Consider the following 27129-nt stretch of genomic DNA (forward strand, 5'->3'; position numbering starts at 1 on the left):
ACAGTGAAGAGTCTAAGAAGGCAAAATCACAGAGATGAGCCCATAATTTAGTTGTGGACAAGATTGTTGAAAAATATTCCAAAGCACATTGTTCTAAATCTCTCAGCAATAATCAGCTTGGATTATGGTTTTGTGTTGACTTGTTGACCTCTCCCACTTGCTAAAGTCCTCTAAGCTTAGTATTTGGAACAAACATAATCCTTAAAGGCTTAGTGAAAGACAGAATGGACAAAAAGACTCATTTCTATATGTTATAAGGTATAGAATACGGAGGAGCCCTCAGGGTGCGGTGATACCTAGTGCAAAGCACTTGATGTGTTCTTAAGGCCTTTGCCTCAAACAAGCCAAGATGAAAACGTTCAAGGAGAAAAGCGCTCCCTGAAGGGAAGGATGTATTGGCAACACCCAGCTTGTCTTAAGCAACATTAAACAATTTATAGCTCTTGATAGATGAGCTAGGAATTTGGAACATATATGCCCCTGGGAAATCAGCCAAAACCATTGCATGACTGTATATTTTAAATCTATAGCAACAGTGCAGACAAACTGAGGTTGTTCTCAACTCTGACCCTCATGGGGTTCCTCTCTGGCCAAAGCTGCTTTCTTTTTCCCTTGGTGTTCTCATTTTACTCCCTGGAAGAAAGCAAAATGTTCTGTATGGAATTTTCCCTGTATGGAATTTTATCTTTAAATTTCTGTAGCCAGTGAGGAGAGCTCAAGGGCACGTCTCAGGAAAATGGAAGGACCCAAGTGTGCAGCCTCTTCTTTTTCACAGTGACATAAAATTGACATGTGATTAAACACTTTAATGGTCTAAATCAAGCACATTGAACTTGGGTCGTTTATCTAACTCAGGGAAAAAAATCATGTTTTGACAAACAAATTCTATACAGTTCAACTAAGATCAAGCCTGTTAACCAGAATTAAGGGCCATAGTCAACTGTCCTTAGTAAATCTAAACCGTCATCTAAATAGACTCTTGAGAAGATGTGGGTGTCTAGAGTAATGTTTTTTCACAGGCCAACCTGACATGACAGGAACGTTTATCAAGGAACGAAATTCATGTCAGGCATGAACATGTTCAGCTGTCTCCTTCAGCGCTAAGCTTGAATTTGTCACAGCACAGGACTGTGCTTGCGCACCTGGTTTACCCAGAGACCTTTTTGTGTTTGACAGTTGCAGCTGTAGAATCCTAACATCCTTCTGATTCCTCAGAGGCAGATTAAATTGTCTTACTCATTTATTTATTTATTTATTTTTGGCTGCTTTGGGTCTTCACTGCTGCACGCAGGCTTTCTCTAGTTGCGGCGAGCAGGGGCTACTCTTCGTTGTGGTGCGTGGGCTTCTCATTGCAGTGGCTTCTCTTGCTGTGGAGCATGGACTCTAGGCACCCAGGTTTCAGTAATTGTGGCACTTGGGTTCAGTAGTTGTGGCTCACAGGCTCTAGAGCGCAGGCTCAGTAGTTGTGGCACATGGGCTTAGTTGCTCCGCGGCATGTAGGATCTTCCCAGACCAGGGCTCGAACCCGTGTCCCCTGCATTGGCAGGTGGATTCTTAACCAGTGCACCACCAGGGAAGCCTCTTACTCAGTTTTATATCATATAGAGAAGAGCATAGTTTGATGGGCTTGGCTAGCATGGTGAAAGAGCAAAAGCCTGAGAATCAGGAATCCTTCCCTTCTGGGCATCTTAGGTGGGACTGATTTACACCCATGCCATAAAACACAGTGGAATGATGATTCCTCCGGAATGATCAATTCCTTCTGAGTTTCCACTAGCCTCATCCTGCACCTGCCCCCTAGGGCTGAAACTGGATCTGCCTCTGGAGATGAGATATTGTCAAAAGGTGATGGGGGCAATCAGGTTTACCATTGAATAGCCTCGACTATGAACCAGGGTAAGAGGCCTGGACTTGAAGTTAACAGATCTGGGTGCAAGTCCTGTTCTTGTCTTTATTTATTAAGTGTGTGTATTACTGGATTTTTAGCAGGAAACAGAGGGTACACTCAAATCAGGTGATTTGAGGAGAATTTAATAAAAGGACTGTTTACAAAGCAAGAGCCAAGTTCAAGGAAAACAACAAATAATGCAGTATTTGGGGCTATTGACATGTTACCATCTCTAGGCCAGAAGGGGATAGGGAAGGGGGCCATGTCTGGAATGCCGAGGGGCCACCAGAAAGGAACGGTGCTTGGTTAGAGGGATAGAGCTCATGTGCTTGGCTAGAGGGATAGAGCTCATGCACTGAGATCCAGTAAGAAGGGAGCAGGAGAAATAAATGCCCAGGGCCTACTGTCCATTGCCCTCCCCTCTCCTACCAGTGGCTCCCGTTGGCCGAGCCCAGTGAGAAGTCAGAAGCCCAGGGGATGGTAGCTGCAGGCTAATGGCTTTCGAGACACAGTGGGCAGAGTAGGAGGAGTGGAGAAGGGAGGAGAATGGGTCTGGAGTGGCACACGGAAGGTACTCAGCACAAGGACCATGGAAAGACTCCAGTTGAGTAATTTTCTTCTCACCCCGGGAAGGGAGCTCTACTTAGCCCACACGGGGAGGGGGAAGGGTAAGCTGAGGTGAAGTGAGAGACTGAATAGGTGAAATACAGAAAACATGCTTTGTAAACTGCAAACTGAAATATAGTTTAATTGAAAATATTCACTCTTCATTTCCAAGGGTAGGTTTTCATACAATTCAACCCATTTGCAGATCTAGGAAGAACTGCAGTAGACAGTGACACTGATTCAGTAGCAGGAAATCATTCCCATGCTGGCTATACTGCATTTTGATTTATTGGGGGCTGTAGATTGGAAAGGCCAGCTTTCAGAGTTATGAACTTGTGACCTGAAATTTCAGTTCTTTTTCATTTATACATAAGCATGTAGCACATTTTCTTCTGTGAGGGGCTTCAGAATTATAAGCCACTAGTTTAGCATTATTGGGAAGAATGGTGTCACTTGATTTATTTGCTCAATACTCATTAAAAAAAATCTATGTCATAGCTTTGCTAACTCCTACCATAGCTTTCATCTCCCTCCCAGTGGAAATTGGCAGGATTTCAAATCTTCTGGAGTAAAGAAAATGTGCCCAGACTCAATATCATTTGTGGGAAAGGAATATATAAAAAGTTGAATTTTGTTTTAAAAAACTAACAATTCTCTCATTTATTTTTTATTACTTTTAAATTTTAGTTCTATTATTTTGTTTGTGTATATGTATGTGGATGTATTAGACCTAAAAAGCTGGAGAGTTTGAATTTCCTGTGTCCCTTAGTAAAGGGCACTGAGGAATATGTGCTCCTAAAGCAGCTTCATCATTTAATTTCCTTTTCTTTCTCTCCCTTTCTCCTCTCCTTTCCCCTCCTCTCCTTTGTCATTCTCTTCTCTCTCTCCCTCCCTCCTGCTTTCTTCCACACAGTCATGCATGAGCACATTCACTTAATACATATTTACATGTACCAGGCACTTCTTGAGGCTGTAGAGATACAGCAATGAACAAACCAAGAAAAACTGCTGCTTATATTCTTGTGTGGGAGATAGACAATAAACAAGATATACAAGTACAACATGTTAGATGTTGGCAATTGCTTGGGAGAAAAATAAATGAAGAAAGGGAAATAGGGAGAGTTGAGTTGCACCTTTTCGAAGAGTGATCAAGGACTGTTCATATTTAACAGTATAGAGAGCACTTAACCAATGTAAAATGAAGTTGTACTATGTATTACAAACAGAAACAATTTTCGTTCTCAATCCTCTAACACAGAGATTTCTGAAAACTCAGTGAGGTTCTCTGAGTCCTGCATTTCTCACCTACAAAGTAACAGCGGTGGAGTTGGGGTAGGAAAGTAGAAGTGCTCTAACTACAGTGAAATGAATCTAGTGAGATATGTAAACATAATACTCAAAATCGCAGTCAGTTCTGTTGGCTCTGCTGTCAACATCTATCCAGAATCAGATCGCTTCTCCCACCTCCCTGCTACCATCTTGGTCTCAACCACCATCATATCCTGTCTAGTTTATCACAATGAATACCTAATGGCCTCCCAGCTCCTAACCTTACACGCATCAGCTAGAGTGAGCCTTCAAAAAGTTGGATCTTGTTGGTTCAAACCCTGCATTGGCTCCTAAAGTCCTTTTAGTGGCCTTTGAGACCCACTCTGACTTTCCCACAGCCCTGTCCTCACTCACTCCCCTCTGGCCACACTGGCATCTTCCTTCTTTGTTGAATCTTCTGCTTCTTAGGCCTTTGCTTTATCTTCCCTCTGTCTGGAACTTAGCCACTTCACTAACTGCCTCGTCTTCACTCAGTTCTCTTCTTTTCAAAGAGGCCTGTGTTGACTACCCTAATTCAACTTCTCAACCTCTCCGCCTCACCATGTCTACCCTTGACCCCCATCTCTGGCTTGACTTTCTTCTTATTTCCATAGTACTCATCATTTTTACACATCTGATAACATTGCTAAATAATTGACTTACTATGTTTATGTGTGTTGCCACCTGCTAGAAATAACTCCATGAGGGCAGCCCATGTGCCAGGAACAGTGCCTGGTCCTGAGCAGGTGCTCAATAAGTATTTGTTAAGAAATAATGAATGCCATATATATATACACTCTTTTCCTACCTCCTCATTTTCTCTCATGCTGTTCTTGTTCCAAACCACTTTTCTCCACGCTCTTTAGTCGTACCCTACTGTTATAGGCTGAATGTTTGTGTCTCCCTGCCAGATTCATATGTTGAAGCCTTAATACCAGTGTGGCTATATTTGGAGAAGGGGCCTCTAAGGAAGTAATTAAGGTTAAATAAGCTCATAAGCATCATAATTCTATAGGATTAGTCCTTATAAGAAGTGACAACAGAGAACTTGCTCTCTCTTTCTATTCTTGCTCAGCAACGGCCATGTGAGCACACAGCAAGGAAGCTACAACCCAGGAAGAGTGCCTTCACCAGGAACTAAATCAGCTAGCACCTTGATCTTAGACTTCTAGCTTCCAGATCCGTGAGAATTAAATTCCTGTTGTTTAAGCCACCCAGTATCTGGTGCTTTGTTATGACAGCCCGAGCAGACTAATATACCTACCCATATGCTTAGACTCACCTTTAATCTCTCTTCCTCCATTAAGTCATTGCCAACTATATTAGTCCATACGAACATCCATTTTGTGACTTTCAATAGCATTTTTAGATACATGACAATTTTCAGAGTTTGATTAGTTTGCATTGACTTGTTATCTGTTTTATGTGTGCACATTTAATCTCCCCACATGAAGTATAAGCTGTTTTATGAGGATAGAGCCTGAAACAAATAAAAGTCCATGGTGCCAAGTTCTCTTTGAGGAAAGTAACTGTGCCTTATTCATAGACAGGATTATAGAATTATTTTATTGTCCAAGGTCACACAAATGGTCTTAAAATAGAATCGGATCCAGTTTTCATAAATCCTAGGCCAGGAGTCTATTTTTGAGCAAGTACCATTTTGGAGCACCACAGAAGGTGCCCAAAAGGTAGACATTGAATTTATAAATAAATGAGACCTTTATAAAAATATATTTAGGGCAAAATGTAGTTTCTAAGTAGTTTCTAAGGACACCAAAGCAAGTCTTCCTGACACCAAGCTAAGGAATGAGTCACGGTATAAGAAATAAAATCCTGGATCTCATCTCATCTCTCAATTATCTATAACGTCATGTACCAATTTCATGCTGTGTGAACAAGTGACAGAGTGGGACTGAAATAATGAGGAAGAACAGGAATCTAAGGGAAGGAATGTGAACTATGCGTTCATTGATCAAGCAGGCAGGCAACTGAAAGGGCTAAGAGGATAAACACATTTAGATAATTACCGCTGTGAAAAAAATAAGTGACAGTCCTTTGGTGTATAAGATTATGGGAAAGGGGAGGCTATTCTCCTGAATTAATCAGGAGCTTGCACAGACTGACTGGAGACATTATACATATATGTTTCCATATTATACATTTCCAGAAACTATACAAACTATCACCAACTAAAACAGGGTTTTCAAAATTCCTTTTCCTGGGTTAACATAGCATGTTCGGTGCTTGAGTTCCCAGGTCAGCCTGCAAAAGTCTCTTCAACCCCAAATAACCTGATTTTAGAGTAAAAACTAGATCAAACTGAAAATAATACAGTTTACTGCTGATGGTTAAGGAGAAAAATACTTCATTTGAGAACGGGGAGAAAATGGATGCACATTCCTGTAGAAATTCTGGAGGAATTTTGGGTATCTCTCAGTCTTTGAATAGTGGTATTGTTTATTATGTCTACTTTTTACTTGTAAAAGCACAAATTTTGTTTTCTTTCATAGGTACCTGCCTAGTACTACTTTTTCACATATCAAACAAGCCAAGCAAAAATGAATGGAAAAAATAAGAGGAATTTTTAACAGGAAACTGAGCAAGAGAAAGCAAAGAGAAAGGGGTCACAGAAAATGTGGCTTAAAAAGAGAGTGTGCTTGATGCAAACTATTATATATTGGATGGATAAACAACAAGATCTTACTGTATAGCACAGGGAACTATATTCAATATCTTGTGATAAACCATAATGGAAAAGAATATGAAAAAGAATATATATATGTATAACTGAGTTGCTTTGCTGTATAGCAGAAATTAACACAACATTGTAAATCAACTATACTTCAATAAAATTAATTAAGAAAAGAGAACATACTTAATGAGTGAGCTGGAGATGTGTAAAAGAAAGGAAGAGACTGAGTGTGTGGATAATCCAGTGCAGGCTGATAGAAAGAACAATGCTTTGGAATCCAAATTGACTTGTATTTGCATTCTGGACAAATTGTAATTTGGGACAAATTACTCCCTTTACTTTTATGACTTAATTTTTTCATCTGTAAAATGACAAAGTCTTTGCCTTATAAGATTGATGTGAAGAAGGAACACTTCTAAACTCATTCTACAAGGCCAGTATTACCCTAATACCAAAACCAGACAAAGACACTACAAAGACACAAACAAACAAACAAGAAAAGAAAATTATAGGCAGCATCCCTGATGAACATAGATGCAAAAATCCTTAACGAAATATTAACAAACTGAATTCAACAATACACCAAAAGCATCACATACCATTATCAAGTAGGATTTATTCCAGGGATGCAAAGATGGTTAAATATCTGCAAATCAATCAATGTGATAAACCATATCAACAAAACGAAGGATGAAAATCATTTGATTGGGAATTCCCTGGTTAAGTGGTTAAGAAGCTGCCTGCCAATGCAGGGGACATGGGTTTGAGCCCTGGTCCAGGAAGATCCCACATGCTGCAGAGCAACTAAGCCCGTGCGCCACGACTACTGAGCCTGCACTCTAGAACCCGTGAGCCATAGCTGCTGAGCCTGTGTGTCACAACTACTGAAGCCGGCATGCCTAGAGCCTGTACTATGCAACAAGAGAAGCCACTGGAATGAGAAGCCCACACACTGCAACAAAGAGTAGCCCCCGCTCGCTGCAACTAGAGACAATCCCACATGCAGCAACGAAGACCCAACGCAGCCAAAAATAAAAAAATAAATAAATTAAAAAAATCATATTATCATCTCAATAGATGCAGAAAAAACATCTGGCAAAATTCAACATCGATTTATGACAAAAACTCTCAATAAAGTAGGTATAGAGGAAACATACCTCAATATAATAAAGTCTTATATGACAAAACTACAGCTAACATCATACTCAATGGTGAAAAGCTGAAAACTTTTCATCTAAGATCAGGAACAAGACAAGGATGCCCACTCTGGCCACTTTTATTCAACATAGTATTGGCAGCCCTAAACACAGCAATCAGACGAGAAAAAGATATAAAAGGCATCTAAATAGGAAAGGAAGAAGTAAAACTGTCACTATTTGCAGATAGCATGATACTATATATAGAAAATCCTAAAGACTCCACCAAAAAACTCTTAGAGCAGTAAAATTGCAGGACACAAAATTAATATACAGAAATCTGTTGCATTTCTATACTCCAATAACAAACTTTCAGAAAGAGAAATTAAGAAAACAACCCCATTTACAATTGCATCAAAAAGGATAAAATACCTAGGAATAAATTAACCAAGGAGGCAAAAAAAACTGTACTCTGAAAACTATAAGACATTGTTGAAAGAAATTGAAGACAACACAAATAAATGGAAAGATATATACCACGTTCGTGATTCAGAGTTAATATTGTTAAAATGTCCATATTATCCAAAACAATTTACAGATTTAACACAATCCCTATCAAAAAATCAATGGCATTTTCCACAGAACTAGAACAAATAATCTTGAAATTTGCATGAGACCACAAAAGACCCTGAATAGACAAAGCAAACTTCAGGAAGAAGAACAAAGCTGGTGATATCATGCTCCCTGATTTCAAACTATACTACAAAGCTATAGTAATCAAAACAGTATAGCACTGGAACAAAAACAGACACATAGATTAATAGAGAGAACAGAATAGAGAGCCCAGAAATAAACCCACACACATATGATCAATTAATTTACAATAAAGGAGGCAAGAATATACAATGGGGAAAAGACAGTCTCTTCAATAAATTGTGCTGGAAAAACTGGACAGCTTCATGAAAAAGAATGAAACTGGACTACTCTCTTGCACCATATACAAAAATAAACTAAAAATGGATTAAAGACTTAAATGTAAGACCAAAACCACAAAACTCCTAGAAGAAAACACAGGCAGTATGCCCTTTGACATCAGTCTTAGTAATATTTTTTGGATCTGTCCCCTCAGTCAAGGGCAACAAAAGAAAAAATAAACAAATGGGACTACATCAAACTAAAAAGCTTTTGCACAGCAAAGGAAACCATCAGCAAAATGAAAAGGCAACCTACGAAATGGAAGAAGACATTTGCAAATGTTTTGTCTGATAAGGGATTAATATCCAAAATATACAAAGAAGTCATACAACTCAGTATCAGAAAACCAAACAATCCAATTAAAAAATGGGCAGGGAACCTAAATAGACATTTTTCCAGAGAAGATTTACAGATGGGCAACAGACACATGAAAAGATATTCAACATCACTAATCATCAGGGAAATGCAAATCAAAATCAGAATGAGATACCATTTTGAAGCTGTCAGAATGGCTATCAACAAAAAGACAATGAATAACAAGTATTGGTCAGAATGCAGAGAAATGGAAACACACTACTGGTGGGGATGTAAATTGGTACAATTATTATGGAAAATAGTATTGAGTTTCCTCAAAAAATTAAAAATAGAACTACTATATGATCCAGCAATTCCACTTCTGGGTATTTATCCAAAGAAAATGAAAACACTAATTCAAAAAGATATATGCACCCCAATGTTCACTGCAGCATTATTTACAATAGCCAAGATACGGAAGCAACCTAAATGCCATCAGTAGATAAACGGATAAAGAAGATGTGGTATATATATATATATATATATATATATATATATATATATATATATAAACACACACACACACACACACAATGGGATATTATTCAGCCATAAAAAGGAATAAAACCTTGCCATTTGGGACAACACGGATATACCTAGAGGGTATTGTGCCAAGTGAAATAAATCAGACAGAGAAAGACAAATATCATATGATTTCACTTATATATAGAATCTAAAACACAAAACAAATGAACAAACAAAACAAAACAGAAATAAACATAGATACAGAGAGCAAGCTGGTGGTTGCCATAGGGGAGGAAGGTGGGGGGATGGGTGAAATGGGTAATGGAGATTAAGAGGTACAAACTTCCAGCTATAAAAAAAAAATAGGGGGATGTAATGTACAGCACAGGGAATATAGTCAGTAATATTTTAATAACTTTGTATGGTGACTAGACTTATTGTGGTGATCATTTAGTAATGTATAAAAATATTGAATCACTATGTTGTACACCTGAAACTAATATAATGTTAGGTCAATTATACTTCAGTAACAAACAAACAAACCCCCCTAAAACACTTAGTGGTTGAAACTAACGACAACAAGATTGGTGTGAGGATTAAATGAGAGAATGTAGCTGAGGCTGAGAGTAGGGGATTTCATAAATGATAGTCAGCAATAAAAGTACTTCTGATGCTGCTGTTGCTGTGAGCCAGCAGGGTGGGAGTATGCACAGAGGCAGTAGAGACAGAGCACTGGCTGGTTATTGTCTGGAATGAACTGGAAGAGAAAGGTGGGATGGGAGAGGGCATGGGAGGAGAACCAATGGAGGACCAGAGTATGCATATGTTGGACACTATTTCTATAGTACATGCCCACAGTGGAAGGAATAAATGCATAATGGAACGTATTATACTGTGCTCTGTTCTGCAGCGGAACTTAGCCTCAATTTATTTTCATTGAAAAAGCAGTACAATATCTCTGGGGTCTTTATCTGCAAGCACTGTTGTGTTGGTTGTAAATGTTATAAAGAAATTAGGGTTACAGCTCCAGGGCACCATCTCTGAGAAGCCTTGTGCAGTAAGGAAACAATAGAAGCAATGCTCTGTGAAGCATTGTATCTATTTATCATTTCCCCAGGGGACTATTAGAACACAACCAAGTCACAATGAGGTTGTAGTAAACAGTAAAGGACCTTTTCACATGTTTCCTAGGAGCAATTTCAATCTTCCGCTTTGTGTCCAGCTTGGCCAATCCACAGCCTTGCTATTCCAGAATGAGTTTTTTCATCTCTCTCTTTTTTTTTTTTTAAACCATAGGGATTCTCAGTTGGACTTTTTGGAGGGTGGTAGGGAGAGAGCATATTAGAAATAGGAGAGAAGCTTTTTCAAAATAAACACGCCAACAGCCTGTCTAGGTGGGCTTTGGTAACTGGTCCCCCAATGAGAGAAGCAATGATCACATCTAGGCCCAGTTTTTCCTTTCACAACTTGCAGACAAATCTCTGAATCAGGTTCCTCTCTCTTATACCTGGATCTGTGGAAACCTTCTCTTTGCATTCCCCATCATTTCTCATCTGGCCTGAAATCCTCTAAAGAATCTCAGGGAGCCTGTTGCATTCAAGGAAGGATGGGCTTACTGATTAATTACTTATATTTTCGAGAGGTGATTGTAAGTAATTTTTAAAAGCTTTATTGAAAAAGAAATCGAAGATTCTCTATATGACAAGAGTCAATCATCCAATTTTCTGTAGAAGTTAAAATTTATGAGAAAGAATGGAGAATTAGCTTGTGACTTGGTGGTGTGACCAGCACTCTTCTCTGGGAAGGAAAAAAGAAATCAATAGATGCAGGACCTGAAGGGACTTGCCAGGCGCCAGGAAATTCTGCGTAGGGACCTAGAGTTATGACAATCTTCCTATTCACTTTTATGGAGGTCCCACAGTCCAAGGCATCGCCTAGATATATTGTTTCCAAGGCAAGAAAAACCCACTGGGGTACTGAACAGAATATTCTAAGAATCTTTTAAATCAACAGCTCTGCCACTTGACCATGAGGAATGTGCCCTCCCCAGGGATGCCTGGAGAAGACGGAATGTGCACCAACAGTGGGGCCTTACCTCATCCTCCCCCAATCTCTGTGGGCCCTTGCTCTGCAAGGTGATAGCTGGACCTCCCTGCTTCTTGCTTCTGCTCTCTGGGCCAAACTGCCAAGTGGACTAGTCTTGCCTTCCAGTCTATCCATTTCATCCTCCAATGACAGTCTACACCCTCCTGCTGCCCCCTGGCTGCTCAAAACTTATTTTGGGGAACACAGTATATTAAAGTTTGCAAACCAATTGACAGCCTGTTTACAGATGTTTTATCTCAAGAGTCTTTTAAATTTTTAATTAAAACTAGTAACCAACATTTGCAATTCAGGAGGCAAAATTCCAGATTCCCAGCTTCTCATGAAAAAAAAAAAAATCCAAAGTTCTAGCTTCAAATTGCTACAGTCCTCACCCTTCCCTCTTAATTTATTTTTTTTAATTAAAAAGTTTTTTATTTTATATTGAAGCATAGTTGATTAACAGTGTTGTGTTAGTTTCTGGTGTACAGCAAAGTGAAGCAGTTATACATATACGTGTATCAATATCTACTCTTTTTCAAATTCTTCTCCCATTTAGGTTATTATGGAATATTGAGCAGCGTTCCCTGTGCTATACAGTAGGTCCTTGGTGTAAATACTCCCACCATGGCTGATTTCAAACTATCCAATGGTTTAACAATTGGCTCTTATGAGCAAGTATGAGTTGGTTCCAGCACGTGGTGTTTGTACAGACTTTTCACCATACAAGGTCCCTTCCCATGCACCTTCTGAGCAGGTACAGTTTGGATTATTATCCATTTCAGAAAGAGAAATTGAGGCTCAGAGGGCTCTGTGGTTTTCCCAAGATCACAGAGATAGTGAAGATAGTACCAGAGAACAAAGCTTCTGACTCAATTCCAGAATTCTTACTAACATACTGTTTTGCACAGTACACCTTCAACTTTTTCAGACATTCAAGAATTCAAAAATTTACTACATATCCATCTTTTGTAAGGAAGCTAGAAGAGCATGTGTTCCACTAAAATGTAGGAGTAAGTAAGAAAGAGGAAGCATGTGATACAGGGAATAGGAATCCCACACAAGGCAGAAATTAAGGTAATCCCAAGGATGGTGAAGGGAGTGATACACCAGGAAGTCATTTTATGAGGATAGCCTTGCAACAGGCTGAATGTTGAACAAATCCAGATTAGAGTATATCAGAGGTTTTGGGAGAGAATTTTTCATGAAGAAAAATTGAATAATGGATTATAAATGTACCCAGAGGGATTTCCAAATTGGGGGAGAGTTGGGTGATAAATAATATATAGATGGAAAAATAAGTAAATGAAAACAAAATAATTATTAATTCCAGGAAAAATCAAAAGCAGTCCAAATAAGGAAAGCTCTTTATAGCATAATATATCTCAGTTCTAAGTAGCATTTACATTATCAGAATAATGTAAACATTAAATATTGATTCAAGCAATATTATGGTTTAGCTATACTGGGAGAAGAGGAACTAAGGGTGTATCCAAGTCGTGGGGATAAGGGGTGTGTGGCTGTGTGTGTGTGTGTGTGTGTGTGTGTGTGTGTGTGAAGGGAAATACTTTCTTTTTATGATTAAAATTGAAAAATCAAGAAGTAGCATTATGAGCATGTCATTGAATGATAAGTAATTGAAAATGTTTGCCTCTTGGAACCATAAAATAGTGTATGTGTGCAGTGGAAAGTTGGGGGGGGAAGTTGGAGAGACTGTAAAATTTCATAATAAGTGTGGTGGAATGGTCTGGTTCTTTGAATAATATAAAAATATATCTTTGATTAAAAAACAACTAAAATCAAATTACTAATAAATTAATATACTCATATTTTCTTGTAATAAAAAACCTAGTGCAGTAATATTAATACCAGGCAAAAGCAAATCCATGGACTAGGAGTATTAAAAGAGACAGAGAGAGACTTCAGACAAATGGAATAATCTACCATGAAGATGTAGCCATTCTAAACTATAGACCTTATCTCATAGCTTCAGAGTACTTACCAAGAAAAAAAAAACTACAACAATAATTTTGTAAATTGACAATAATAACTAAACACCTTTATAGAATGTCCCAAAAACTCACAGATCAAGCAAACAAGGTAAGTAAGTATAGAAAAGATGTGAGTAAACTTGATCTGGTAATTGAATGTAGAATTTCAAATTTGACTACACATTATCTTTAAATATGCATAATATATTTACAAAATATTATCTAAATACTAGCCTAAATAGGACATCTTAACATAATATAATAATTTGATATCAAATACAGGCTACGGCAGAGAGAGTCTAAGGTGGTTCCTTTTATAATATCCTTGATGTTTGGTGTTCACGCCTGAATGTAATTCCCTCCCCTTGAGTATGGGCAGGACCTGTGATTTCTTTCTAAATAATAGAATACGGCAAAAGTGAATGGATGTTGCTCCCATAACTATATTACATTATATATGACTATGTCTTACTAGCAGACCCTTTCTAGACATTCTAGCTGCCGGCTTGATGAAGTGAGTGATCATGTTGGAAAAAACCTGTGGACAGTCTATAGGAACTGCAGGCAGCCTCTAGGAGTTCAGGGCCTTTTACCTGACAGCCAACAAGAAGCTGAGCTCTCAGTTCTACAACCACAAAGAAATAAATTCTACCAACCTGAGTGAGATTGGAAACAGATTCTTCTCTAGTTAAGCCTCCAGACGAGAATGAAGCCTTCTGACACCTTGACTGCAGTCTTGTGAGACCTTTGGTATTATCATCCATCTAGAAAACCCAAGATAATCATTAAACAAACTATTAGAACTAATAAGGGAATATAGTCCTGAGTTACTCAGAAAACAAGTTAAACATATAACAACAATATGTACCAGCGATAATCAATTAGAAAATATAATAGAAAAAAAATCTCATTCACAATAGCAACGACTCTACAGTGCCTAGGAATAAGTCTAATAATAAGTATGCAAGAAAAACTATACAGAAAAAAACTATAGAGCTTTATTGAAGAACATGAAAAAGATCTGATGAAAAAGAACTATATACCATGTTTGTGAATGGCATGATTCAATACTGTAAAGTTGCCTATTTTCCTCAAATTAATCAGTAAAATCAGTGGGATCCTAATAAAAAATCCTCCAAAAAATGTTTATGCTACCTGACAACCTGAGCATCTTTTCAGTTTTTTCATGTGCTTATTGGTCATCTGTATAACTTCTTTGGAGAAATGTCTATTCAAGTCCTTTGCCCACCTTTTTAGTGTGGTAAAATACACATAATATAAAAATTACCATCTGAACCATTTTAAAGTGCATACTTCAGAGGTATTAAGTACATTGATATTGTTGTATAGCCATCACCACCTTCCACCTTCAGAACACTTTTCATCTTGCAAAACTGAAACTCATACCCATTAAATGATAACTTCCTATTCCCCCCTCCCCCCAGCCCAAGGCAACCACCATTCTACTTTTTGTCCCTAAGATTTTGACTACTTTAAGAATCTCATATAAGTGGAATCAAAGTGCCATTCTGAATTGTGTTATTTGATCTTTTGTGGTTGAGTCGTAGGAGTTCTTTATGTATTCTGGATATGAACGACTTATCAGATATATGATTTGCAAATATTTTCTCCCATTCCATAGGTTGCTTTTTCACTCTGTTAATTGTGTTCTTTGATGCACAAAGTTTTTAAGTTTGATGTAGTCCCCTCTGTTTATTTTTGCTTTTGTTGCCTGTGCTTTTATTGTCATATCCAAGAAATCATTGCCAAGTCCAATGCCATGAAGCTTTCCCTCTATATTTTCTTCTAGGAGTTTTATAATTTTAGGTCTTATATTTAGGTCTTTACTGTTTGAGTTAACTTTTGTATATGGTTTAAGATAAGGGTCAACTTCATCCTTTTGCATGTGGATATCCAGTTTTCCCAATACCATTTATTGAAGAGACTGCCCTTTCCCCATTGAGTGGTCTTGGCAACCTTGTTAAAGATCATTTGACCATATATGCCAGGGTTTACGTCTGGGTTCTGTATTCTATTCTATTGAGCTATTTGTCTGTTTTTATCCTAGAACCACATTGCTTTAATTACTGTAGCTTTCTAATGTTTTCAGATCAGGAAGTGTGAGTCCTCCAACTTTGTTTTTATTTTTTAAAACTGTTTTGACTATTAAGGACCCTTTGAGAGTCCACATGAATTTTAAGATGAATTTTTCTACTCTGCAAAAAGAGTTGTTAAGATTTTGATAGGGATTGAATTGAATCTGTAAATCAATTTGGGTAGTATGGACATCTTAACAATATTAAATCTTTCAGTCAATGAACATGAGATGTCTTTCCATTTGTGTCTTCTTTAATTTTTTCAGCAATATTTTGTAGTTTTCAGTGTATGTCTTTCACCTCAATGGTTAGGTTTATTCATAAGAATTTTGTTCTTTTTGATGCTATAACAAGTGGCATTGATTTCTTAATTTCCTTTTTGGATTATTCATTGTTAGTGTATAGAAATGCAACTATTTTTTTTGAATTTTTGAATTTTATTTTATTTATTTTTATATACAGCAGGATCTTATTAGTTATCTATTTTATACGTATTAGTGTATACATGTCAATCCCAATCTCCCAATTCATCCCACCAGCACCACCACCACCCCCACGACTTTCCCTGCTTGGTATCCATACGTTTGTTCTATACATCTGTGTCTGTATTTCTGCCCTGCAAACCAGTTCATCTGTACCATTTTTCTAGGTTCCACATATATGCGTTAATATATGATATTTGTTTTTCTCTTTCTGACTTACTTCACTCTGTATGACAGTCTCTAGATCCATCCACGTCTTGACAAATGATTCAGTTTTGTTCCTTTTTATGGCTGAGTAATATTCCATTGTATATATACACCACATCTTCTTTATCCATTCATCTTTCGATGGGCAATTAGGTTGCTTCCACGACCTGGCTATTGTAAATAGTGCTGCAATGAACATTGGGGTGCATGTGTTTTTTTGAATTATGGTTTTCTCTGGGTATATGCCGAGTAATGGGATTGCTGGGTCATATGGTAATTCTATTTTTAGTTTTTTAAGGAACTTCCATACTGTTCTTCATAGTGGCTGTACCAATTTACATTCCCACCAACAGTGCAAGAGGGTCCCCTTTTCTACCCACCCTCTCCAGCATTTGTTGTTTGTAGATTTTCTGATGATGCCCATTCTAACTGGTGTGAGGTGATACATCATTGTAGTTTTGATTTGCATTTCTCTAATAATTAGTGATGTTGAGCAGCTTTTCAAGTGTCTTGGCCATCTGTATGTCTTCTTTGGAGAAATGTCTATTTAGGCCTTCTGCCCATTTTTGGATTGGGTGGTTTGTTTTTTTAATATTGAGCTGCATGAGCTATTTATATATTTTGGAGATTAATCCTTTGTTGGTAAATTCATTTGCAAATATTTTCTCCCATTCTGAGGGTTGTCTTTTTGGTTTTTTTGTAGCTTCCTTTGTTGTGCAAAAGCTTTTAAGTTTCATTAGGTCCCATTTGTTTGTTTTTGTTTTTATTTCCATTACTCTAGGATGTGGATCAAAAAAGGTCTTGCTGTGATTTATGTCAAAGAGTGTTCTTCCTATGTTTTCCTCTAAGAGTTTTATAGTGTCCAGTCTTACATTTAGATCTCTAATCCATTTTGAGTTTATTTTTGTGTATGGTGTTAGGGAGTGTTCTAATTTCATTCTTTTACATGTAGCTATCCAGTTTTCACAGCACCACTTATTGAAGAGACTGTCTCTTCTCCATTGTATATCCTTGCCTCCTTTGTCACAGATTAGTTGACCATAGGTGTGTGGGTTTATTTGTGGGCTTTCTATCCTGTTCCACTGCTCTATATTTCTGTTTTTGTGCCACTACCATATTTTGTGCCACTACCATATTCTGTCTTGATTACTGTAGCTTTGTAGTATAGTCTGACGTCAGGGAGTCTGATTCCTCCAGCTCCGTTTATTTCCCTCAAGACCACTTTGCCTATTCGGGGTCTTTTGTGTCTCCATACAAATTTTAAGATTTTTTTGTTCTAGTTCTGTAAAAAAATGTCACTGGTAATTTGATAGGGATTGCATTGAATCTGTAGATTACTTTGGGTGGTAAAGTCATTTTCACAATATTCATCCTTCCAATCCAAGAACATGGTATATCTCTCCATATGTTTGTGTCATCTTTGATTTCTTTCATCAGTGTCTTATAGTTTTCTGAGTACACGTCTTTTGTCTCCTTAGATAATTTTATTCCTGGGTATTTTATTCTTTGTGTTGCAATGGTGAATGGGATTGTTTCCTTAATTTCTCTTTCTGATCATTTGTTTTTAGTGTATAGGAATGCAAGAGATTTCTGTGTGTTAATTTTGCATCCTTCAACTCTACCAAATTAATTGATTAGCTCTAGTAGTTTTCTGGTGGCATCTTTAGGATTCTCTATGAATAGTATCATGTCATCTGTAAACAGTGACAGTTTTACTTCTTCTTTTCCAATTGGTATTCCTTTTATTTCTTTTTCTTCTCTGATTGCTGTGGCAAGGACTTCCAAAACTATGTTGAATAATAGTGGTGAGAGTGGGCATCCTTGTCTTGTTCCTGATCTTAGAGGAAATGCATTCAGTTTTTTCCCATTGAGAATGATGTCTGCTATGGGTTTGTCGTATACGGCCTTTATTATGTTGAGGTAGTTTCCCTCTATGCCCACTTTCTGGAGAGTTTTTATCATAAATGGGTGTTGAATTTTGTCAAAACCTTTTCTGCATTTATTGAGATGATTGTATGGTTTTTATTCTTCAATTTGTTAATATGGTGTATCACACTGATTGATTTGCATATATTGAAGAATCCTTGCATCCCTGGGATAAATCCCATTTGATCATGGTGTATGATCCTTTTAATGTGTTGTTGGATTCTGTTTGCTAGCATTTTGTTGAGGATTTTTGCATCTATATTCATCAGTGATATTGTAATTTTCTTTTTTTGTAGTACCTTTGTCTGGTTTTGGTATCAGGGTGATGGTGGCCTCATAGAATGAGTTTGGGAGTCGTCCTCCCTCTGCAATTCTTTGGAAGAGTTTGAGAAGGATGGGTGTTAGCTCTTCTCTGAATGTTTCATAGAATTCACCTGTGAAGCCATCTGGTCCTGGACTTTTGTTTGTTGGAAAATTTTTAATCACAGTTTCAATTTCATTACTTGTGATTGGTCTGTTCATATTTTTTATTTCTTCCTGGTTCAGTCTTGGAAGGTTATACCTTTCTAAGAATTTGTCCATTTTTCCAGGTTGTCCATTTTATTGGAGTTGCTTGTAGTAGTCTCTTATGGTGCTTTGTAGTTCTCCTGAGTCCATTGTAACTTCTCCTTTTTCATTTCTAATTTTATTGATTTGAGTCCTCTCCCTCTTTTTCTTGATGAATCTGGCTAATGGTTTATCAATTTTGTTTATCTTCTCAAAGAACAAGCTTTTAGTTTTATTGATCTTTGCTATTGTTTTCTTTGTTTCTACTTCATTTACTTCTGTTCTGATGTTTATGATTTCTTTCCTTCTACTAACTTTGGGTTTTGTTTGTTCTTTTTCCTCTAGTTCCTTTAGGTGTAAGGATAGATTTTTTATTTGAGATTTTTCTTGTTTCTTGAGGTAGGCTTGTATTGCTATAAAGTTCCTTCTTAGAACTGCTTTTGCTGCATCCCGTAAGTTTTGGATCATCGTGTTTTCGTTGTCATTTGTCTCTAGGTATTTTTTTATTTCCTCTTTGATTTCTTCAGTGATCTCTTGGTTATTTAGTAACGCATTGTTAAGCTGTTATGTGTTTGTGTTTTTTACCATTTTTTCCCTGTAACTGATTTCTAATCTCATAGCGTTGTGGTCAGAAAAGATGCTTGATATGATTTCAATTTTCTTAAATTTACTGAAGTTTGATTTGTGACCCAAGATGTGATCTATCCTGGAGAATGTTCCATGCACACTTGAGAAGAAAGTGTAATCTGTTTTTTTTGGATGGAATCTCCTATAAATATCAATTAAATCTATCTGGTCTATTGTATCATTTAAAGCTTGTGTTTCCTTATTAATTTTCTGTCTGGATGATCTGTCCATTGGTGTAAGTGAGGTGTTAAAGTCCCCCACTATTATTGTTTTACTGTTGATTTCCTCTTTTATAGCTGTTAGCAGTTGCCTTATGTATTGAGGTGCTCCTATGTATATATTTATAATTGTTATATCTTCTTCTTGGATTGATCCCTTGATCGTTATGTAGTGTCCTTCCTTGTCTCTTGTAACATTCTTTATTTTAAAGTCTATTTTATCTGATATGAGTATTGCTACTCCAGCTTTCTTTTGATTTCCATTTGCATGGAATATCTTTTTCCATCCCCTCACTTTCAGTCTGTATGTGTCCCTAGGTCTGAAGTGGGTCTCTTGTAGCCAGCATATATATGTGTCTTGTTTTTGTATCCATTCAGAGAGCCTGTGTCTTTTGGTTGGAGCATTTAATCCATTCACGTTTAAGGTAATTATCAATATGTATGTTCCTATTACAATTTTCTTAATTGTCATGGGTTTGTTTTTGTAGATCCTTTTCTTCTCTTGTGTTTCCCACTTAGAGAAGTTCCTTTAGCATTTGTTGTAGAGCTGGTTTGGTGTTGCTGAATTCTCTTAGCTTTTGCTTGTCTGTAAATCTTTTGATTTCTCCATCAAATCTGAATGAGATCCTTGCTGGGTAGAGTAATCTTGGTTGTAGGTTCTTCCCTTTCATCACTTTAAGTATATCATGCCACTCCCTTCTGGGTTGTAGAGTTTCTGCTGAGAAATCAGCTGTTAACCTTATGGGAGTTCCTCTTTAGGTTATTTGTTGTTTTTCCCTTGTTGCTTTCAATACTTTTTCTTTGTCTTTAATTGTTTTCAGTTTGATTACTATGTGTCTCGGCATGTTTCTCCTTGGGTTTTTCCTGCCTGGGACTCTCTGCGCTTCCTGGACTTGGGTGGCTATTTCCTTTCCCATGTTAGGGAAGTTTTCGACTATAATCTCTTCAAATATTTTCTCTGGTCCTTTCTCTCTCTCTTCTCCTTCTGGGACCCCTATAAAGAGAATGTTGTTGCATTTAATGTCCCAGAGATCTCCTAGGCTGTCTTCGTTTCTTTTTGTTCTTTTTTCTTTATTCTGTTCCACAGCAGTGAATTCCACCATTCTGTCTTCCAGGTCACTTATCCATTCTTCTTCCTCACTTATTCTGCTATTGATTCCTTCTAATGTATTTTTCATTTCAGTTATTGTATTGTTCATCTCTGTTCATTCATCCTTTAATTCTTCTAGGTGTTTGTTCTTTAATTCTTCTCGGTCTTTGTTAAACATTTCTTGCATCTTCTCAATCTTTGCCTCCATTCTTTTTCAGAGGTCCTGGATTTTCTTCACTATCATTATTCTGAATTCTTTTATTCGAAGGTTGCCTATCTCCATTTAGTTGTTTTTCTGGGGTTTTATCTTGTTCCTTTATCTGGTACAGAGTCCTCTACCTTTTCATTTTGTCTATCTTTCTGTGAATGTGGTTTTCCTTCCCCAGGCTGCAGAATTGTAGTTCTTCTTGCTTCTGTTGTCTGCCCTCTGGTGAATGAGGCTATCTAAGAGGCTTGTGCAAGCTTCCTAATGGGAGGGACTGGTGGTGGGTAAAGCTGGGTGTTGCTCTGGTGGGCGGAGCTCAGTAAAACTTTAACCTGCTTTTCTGCTGATTGGTGGGGCTAGGTTCCCTCCCTGTTGGTTTTTGGCCTGAGGCGACCTATCAATGGAGCCTAGCCAGCTATTTGGTGAGGCTAATGGTGAACTCTGGGAGGGGTCATGCCAACGGGTACTTCCCAGAACTTCTGCTGCCAGTGTCCTTGTCCCTGTGGTGAGCCATAGCCACCCCCCGCCTCTGCAGGAGACCCTCCAACACTAGCAGGTAGGTCTTTTTCAGTCTCCTATGGGGCCACTGCTCCTTCCCCTGGGTCCCAATGTGCACACTACTTTGTGTGTGCCCTCCAAGAGTGGAGTCTCTGTTTCCCCCAGTGCTGTCGAAGTCCTGCAATGAAATCCCGCTAGTCTTCAAAGTCTGATTTTCTAGGAATTCCTCCTCCCATTGCCAGACCGTCAGGTTGGGAAGCCTGATGTGGGACTCAGAACCTTCACTCCAGTGGGTGGACTTCTGTGGTATAAGTGTTCTCCAGTTTGTGAGTCACCCACCCAGCAGTTATGGGATTTGATTTTATTGTGATTGCACCCCTCCTACCGTGTCATTGAGGCTTCTCCTTTGTCTTTGGATGTGGGGTATGTTTTTTGGTGAGTTCCAGTGTCTTCCTGTTGATGACTGTTCAGCAGTTAGTTGTGGTTCTGGTGCTCTAGCAAGAGGGAGTGAGCGCACGTCCTTCTACTGCACCATCTTGAACCCAAAAGCCAAAATGCAACTATTTTTTGCATGTTGACTTTGTATCCCAAAACTTTGCTGTACTTGTTGATTAGTTTCTTTTGTTTGTGGAATCTTTAGGTTTTTTTTTTGTGTGTGGGTGAGATTTTTAGGGTTTTCTACATATAAGATCATGTCACCTATGAACAGAGATAATTTATTTCTTCCTTTCCCATTCGGAGACTTTTTATTTCTTTTTCTTGCTTAATTCCTCTGGCTAGGAATTCCAATATTATTTTGAATAGAGACATCCTTGCCTTGCTCTCTTAGAGGAAAAGCTTTCAGTCTTTCACAGTGGAGTATGATATTAGCTGTGGTCTTCTCATAAATGGCTTTTATTATGTTGAGTTACATTCCTTCTCTTCCTAGTTTGTTGAGTGTTTGGTCTAAAACTTTGATAATTATATGACGTTTGAAATGCTGTTAAAGATGAGGTGAAATGCATTTTTGAAGGGCCTTTCTGGAGAGCAGTTTGATATTATCTATTGAAACTAAAAATGTGTATAATTTATGCCCCAGAAATTGGCATTTACCCTAGCAAATGCTATCACAAATGTTTAAGGGAATATGTTTGAGGTTCATCGTAATATTGTTGTAATAGCAAAAATGTTGGCAGCAACCTAAATGGCTATCTGTAGGAGAACAGCCAAAAATAAAAGCAAAAGCAGAAACATAAACACAAATAAAACCATTGTGGAGCATTTATACTACAAAATATTACATGATTGTTTAAAAGGCAGGAGGCCAATCTCATTGTACCAAGATGCACAGAGTTCCAAATCATGTTTGAGTGAAAAAGTCACACTGCTTGAAGCCAATGTACATATCAACCAAATTCACATGTAGGTTAAACTGAACCTCAGCTTCAACAGATGTAGCCCTTGTTATCCATGCATTTTCCCCCATCTAACTCTCTTAATAGTTATGTGGGGTAAACAGCATTATTCTTACTTTACAATGAGAAAACTGAGCTCAGTGAGGGTAAGTAATTTGCTCAAGTTCACAGAAGTAATCATAGGTAAATCAGAGTAATCAGTTTTAGTGCAAAGCCTGGGCCCATAACCATTACAGCGTGCTGTCTTTACAATTTACAGGACTGTACTGTAGTCAAATGAGATGATATATGGAAAAGTACCATGTGCTTATAAGAATGTAACACACCAAGAAGGGTCAGTTAAAAAAAAAAGTTGAATCTGTGAGTGGGAATACCAGAAATCATCATACTGTTTGAGAAGATATTGTAACATATTTTTTCAATGCTTTGTTTTAAATCTGACTTTTCTCAGTTAAATAAAGATATCTGGGCTTGTAAGCTGACTGAGCATCCTTTTACTTGGCCATTAATATGTGAGATGCATAAAGATTAGGATTTTCCTTAAAGATACAGCTGATGTAGAAGAGAGTAGATTTTATGAGAAATAACACCTAGAGTCTGAATCCTTCCCAAAGGAGGGCAATTCCATTTCTTATTGAGATTAAAATCATCCTGAGAGGTATGGTGACTATTGGAAGAAAAAAACAGTTTTGAAAATATGTATATACCCCAGAGTTAAGAAATACCTTTAATGCCAAAAGCTGAAGGTATAAGGGAAGAGTAGCAGAAACATATTTTATTCAAAGATTAGAGTTTAACTCATACTGTAGGGTAATTATTGACAGCATTGATAGACAAGTCTATCACAAAGTGTGATAATTAATAGTAATAATCTTTATTTGGTCTTTTTGATTTGTTAATCTGGAATTTTGAAATATAAAAGGATGGACGGATGTAAAAAAGCAATTTCTTTGTGATCTCTTTTAGCCATGAACTCAGACTTCCAAAGGGAACAAACATGAAAACATGCTATTGGACATTTGTAAAGCTCTTACATCCCTCCACTAATTAGCACAACATATTGGAAAAGGAAAATGCAATTTCTATATTGCCCATGAGAAAATATAGTAAGAGATCAGCTATGAGAAAAATGTCACACAGCAATTCATAAACACTGAAGAAAAAAATCCCCTATCTATCTGTAGGAATTACTGCAATGATAACTAGACCATATAATCCAAACAATAAATTTAATTAATATGTCACTACTGAACGGCAATATTAATTTAGAGACAGTCCCTAGGAATAACATAGAAATTTAGATCACTATTCATGTAATTTCTCCACCTTTCTCTCATTTTCATGTAAAATCTAAATTTTGAATTTTAAGGATGGATCGCTATGGTAGATATGTGTCCAAAGTATTCACTGATTTAGTCACCCATTCAATCCATTACCAAGAGATTAAGCTATCATATGCCAGACACTGTTCTAGGCCTACATGAGGATACAGTGGTGAAGAGGTAGAAAAGAACTTTGACCTATTGTAGCTTAGAGATGATGACACTGGACATTTAAATCAGAACAACAGGGTGGAGTAAAGCCTATAGTAGGACAGATCTGTGAAATGTATAAGCATGTTTTAGAGTTTCTTGGAAATACTTGTGGAGAGGACTAAACTTTTGAAAGCATACAGGAAGAGGATTTAGACTCAGTTATTGGTCATTCATATGAGGGTTATTTCTCCTGTAGGTAGGAGAACTTGGAAGCATACATTCCACTTATTTTAGAAGAAAAATTAAACATTTGCACCAATTCAGGTTGGCCTTTGATTTAAAAAAAGAGAATTAAGTTGGCTTCAGACTTGTGCCACACTGGTCCAAACCTGTGACGCTAACCCAACGTCAAGGAATTTAACATGCTAGATTGAAAATATCCCTGCCCAATACATGAATGGTTATTAGTGTTTAATACCAGGCAATGGGCATTTAAAAATGAATTATAAAGAAAGCTGGAAAATTCTGTTAAAATTTAACTATCAGTTACATATCCTTTTTAAACCTTGTGACTTTACAATTATATTTAACTTGGAACTAACAGACTCCTGACTTCCTCTTCTTAAAAGAAGATGAATGTCTTAACTCTGCTCTCTTACGTTGGCCAAGTGTAGTGACAAAATACCAAATAAAGAACCACTGGCTGTCAAAAAACTAAGCGATACCAATTGCAAAATACTGAAAAATAGAAATTGAGCAATGATGAAGAGTTCTATTGACTTTATCCCTCCAAAATAATTTTGCATAAAATCTAGGAATTCTTTAAATTCAAAATTGGGGAAGAAAAATGGAGACGTAGACTATCATGCAAAAGTAAAGACCATTCCACAATTTCCTTTAAACATGATCATCCTTTTCTTCAAATACATGTGTTGAAAATAAACCTGTGTCATATCTAGGCAGGAAAATGTCAGAAATTTCAGGATTTGTGTCTTTCATATTTTTAACCTCCTATAACAGTCATATTAATCTAAATTTCCAAGATGCCAATAGCTGGGTTTAAGAGACATCATCACACTGAAAAGGTGGACTCTGTTGTAACTGCTTATTAAAAACAAACCAGGCCAAACTTGTGGTTTAAAAATTAGGACCAGATGATGCTTAATAGGCATGAAATGCTTTCGGCATTACAAACGAGAACCACGTGTGGAGAAAAGCAGCTTGGAGCTGAGCATGGCCACCTACAAGCAGGGTTCATCTTCCTCCCAAAGGGTGAGAGTCGGTCATCAACTACACAACCTGGCCACTGTCTTGTCTTTCTGACTGCAGAGGAAAAACTGAGCATTTGAAAGTAGAGGAGAACATGAAGGCTGTCTCTTTAAAATTATGTTTGTGTTCTGAAATCAAACCGCCTAAAAGTAGACAGGGAGGAAATGAATCCACAATGGCAATACAGTTATTAGAGCTTCTGAATAGAATGTCTGCTTCCCTGAGTGCCCAGACATGAAGGGTACCAAATGATCAGCAAGGTGATTCTGACTTTTACTTTAACAAACCTTTCTCTTTTAATGAATGCTGGGGGGTGGGGGGTGTGGAGGGCAGTGGGATTGGGAACTGGGTGACCTCTAGGAAGTCATCTCTCTGGGTCTCGATGTTCTCGTCTGTAAAATGTGAGGGTGGGGCCTTACACTCTAAGGTCACTCTCAGGAAGAGGGCTCTATGGTGTTATCTCCAAAATGTGTCTGTGCTCTGATTTATTGGCTCCGACTTCAAAGGAGCAGGATAAACAAATCTGTTGCCCAAGAAAAAAATCAGTTCTGCTGTTTTCCCCTCTAGTCATACAAACTCATTAAAGCAAAGTTTTCTAAGCCTGGATATCTCTCAGTTGTCCTTCGATGAGTCTGTTAAAGAATCTCTACCTTGCTGAGAAACAGTAGTAGGAGACAGACTGTGCTCTCAAGGGGCTGACAACGCTAAAACCCAGTGGCGGCCAATTTTCATCATATGCCAGGATCATTTGAAGGGCTTGTTAAAATACAGATAACTAGGTCCCACCTTTAGAATTTCTGATTCAGTAAGTCTGGAGTGGGGCCCAAGAATTTGCATTTCTAACAAGTCTCCAGGTGATACTGTTGCTGTTGGTATCATATCAGGGCTCATACTTTAAGAACCATTGTCATACTGAGAACCTAAAGATACCAGTAGTCTAGGTGAACAAGCATGACATTATTATCTTACAGCCATTGCTATTTCTATTGGATCTTGAAATGTAACACTCTGTTAGGCACCACAGAATATAAATAACTTAAAATATGAAGATATCTTTCAAACTATGTGCCTGATATTTTTCTGCATTTGTGTAGGACTAAATACATACCGAAAAGGAGCCTACTGGCAAACTCATAGTATTGAGATTAAAGTTATATTGGCTGTCATCCCCAACTGTTCTCAGGACAGGTTACTTGAGCTCCTTGTTAAAAAATTAGAATTTCAAGATGGTAACAGCAGAGTATTAAGCCAAGCACAGGGCCCTTCTGGGCACAGGACTCTGTGTAACTGCACAGGTCACACAACCATGAAGCTGGTCCTAGCTTTTCCTACCCTTTGGATTAGGAACACGGGTTCTATAAGAACCGGCTTCTAGGAGTCAGAGTAAGGTTCTGAAGGGCAGCAGAGAAGACAGGGCAACCAGTGCTTCCACCCAGGAGTTACTGAGAACATTTGTCATCAATAACAAAAGTTAAGCACCTACTGAATAATTCAGTCCATTATATCATTCAAAGAGAGTTAAGACTCAGATTCTGCCTACAGAAATTTGTAATTTGATGGAAAAACAGAATATACATTTCAGCCCCATGAAGGCAAGGA

This window comes from Balaenoptera musculus, chromosome 3 (genome assembly GCF_009873245.2).
Source record: "Balaenoptera musculus isolate JJ_BM4_2016_0621 chromosome 3, mBalMus1.pri.v3, whole genome shotgun sequence".
Taxonomy (NCBI): domain Eukaryota; kingdom Metazoa; phylum Chordata; class Mammalia; order Artiodactyla; family Balaenopteridae; genus Balaenoptera; species Balaenoptera musculus.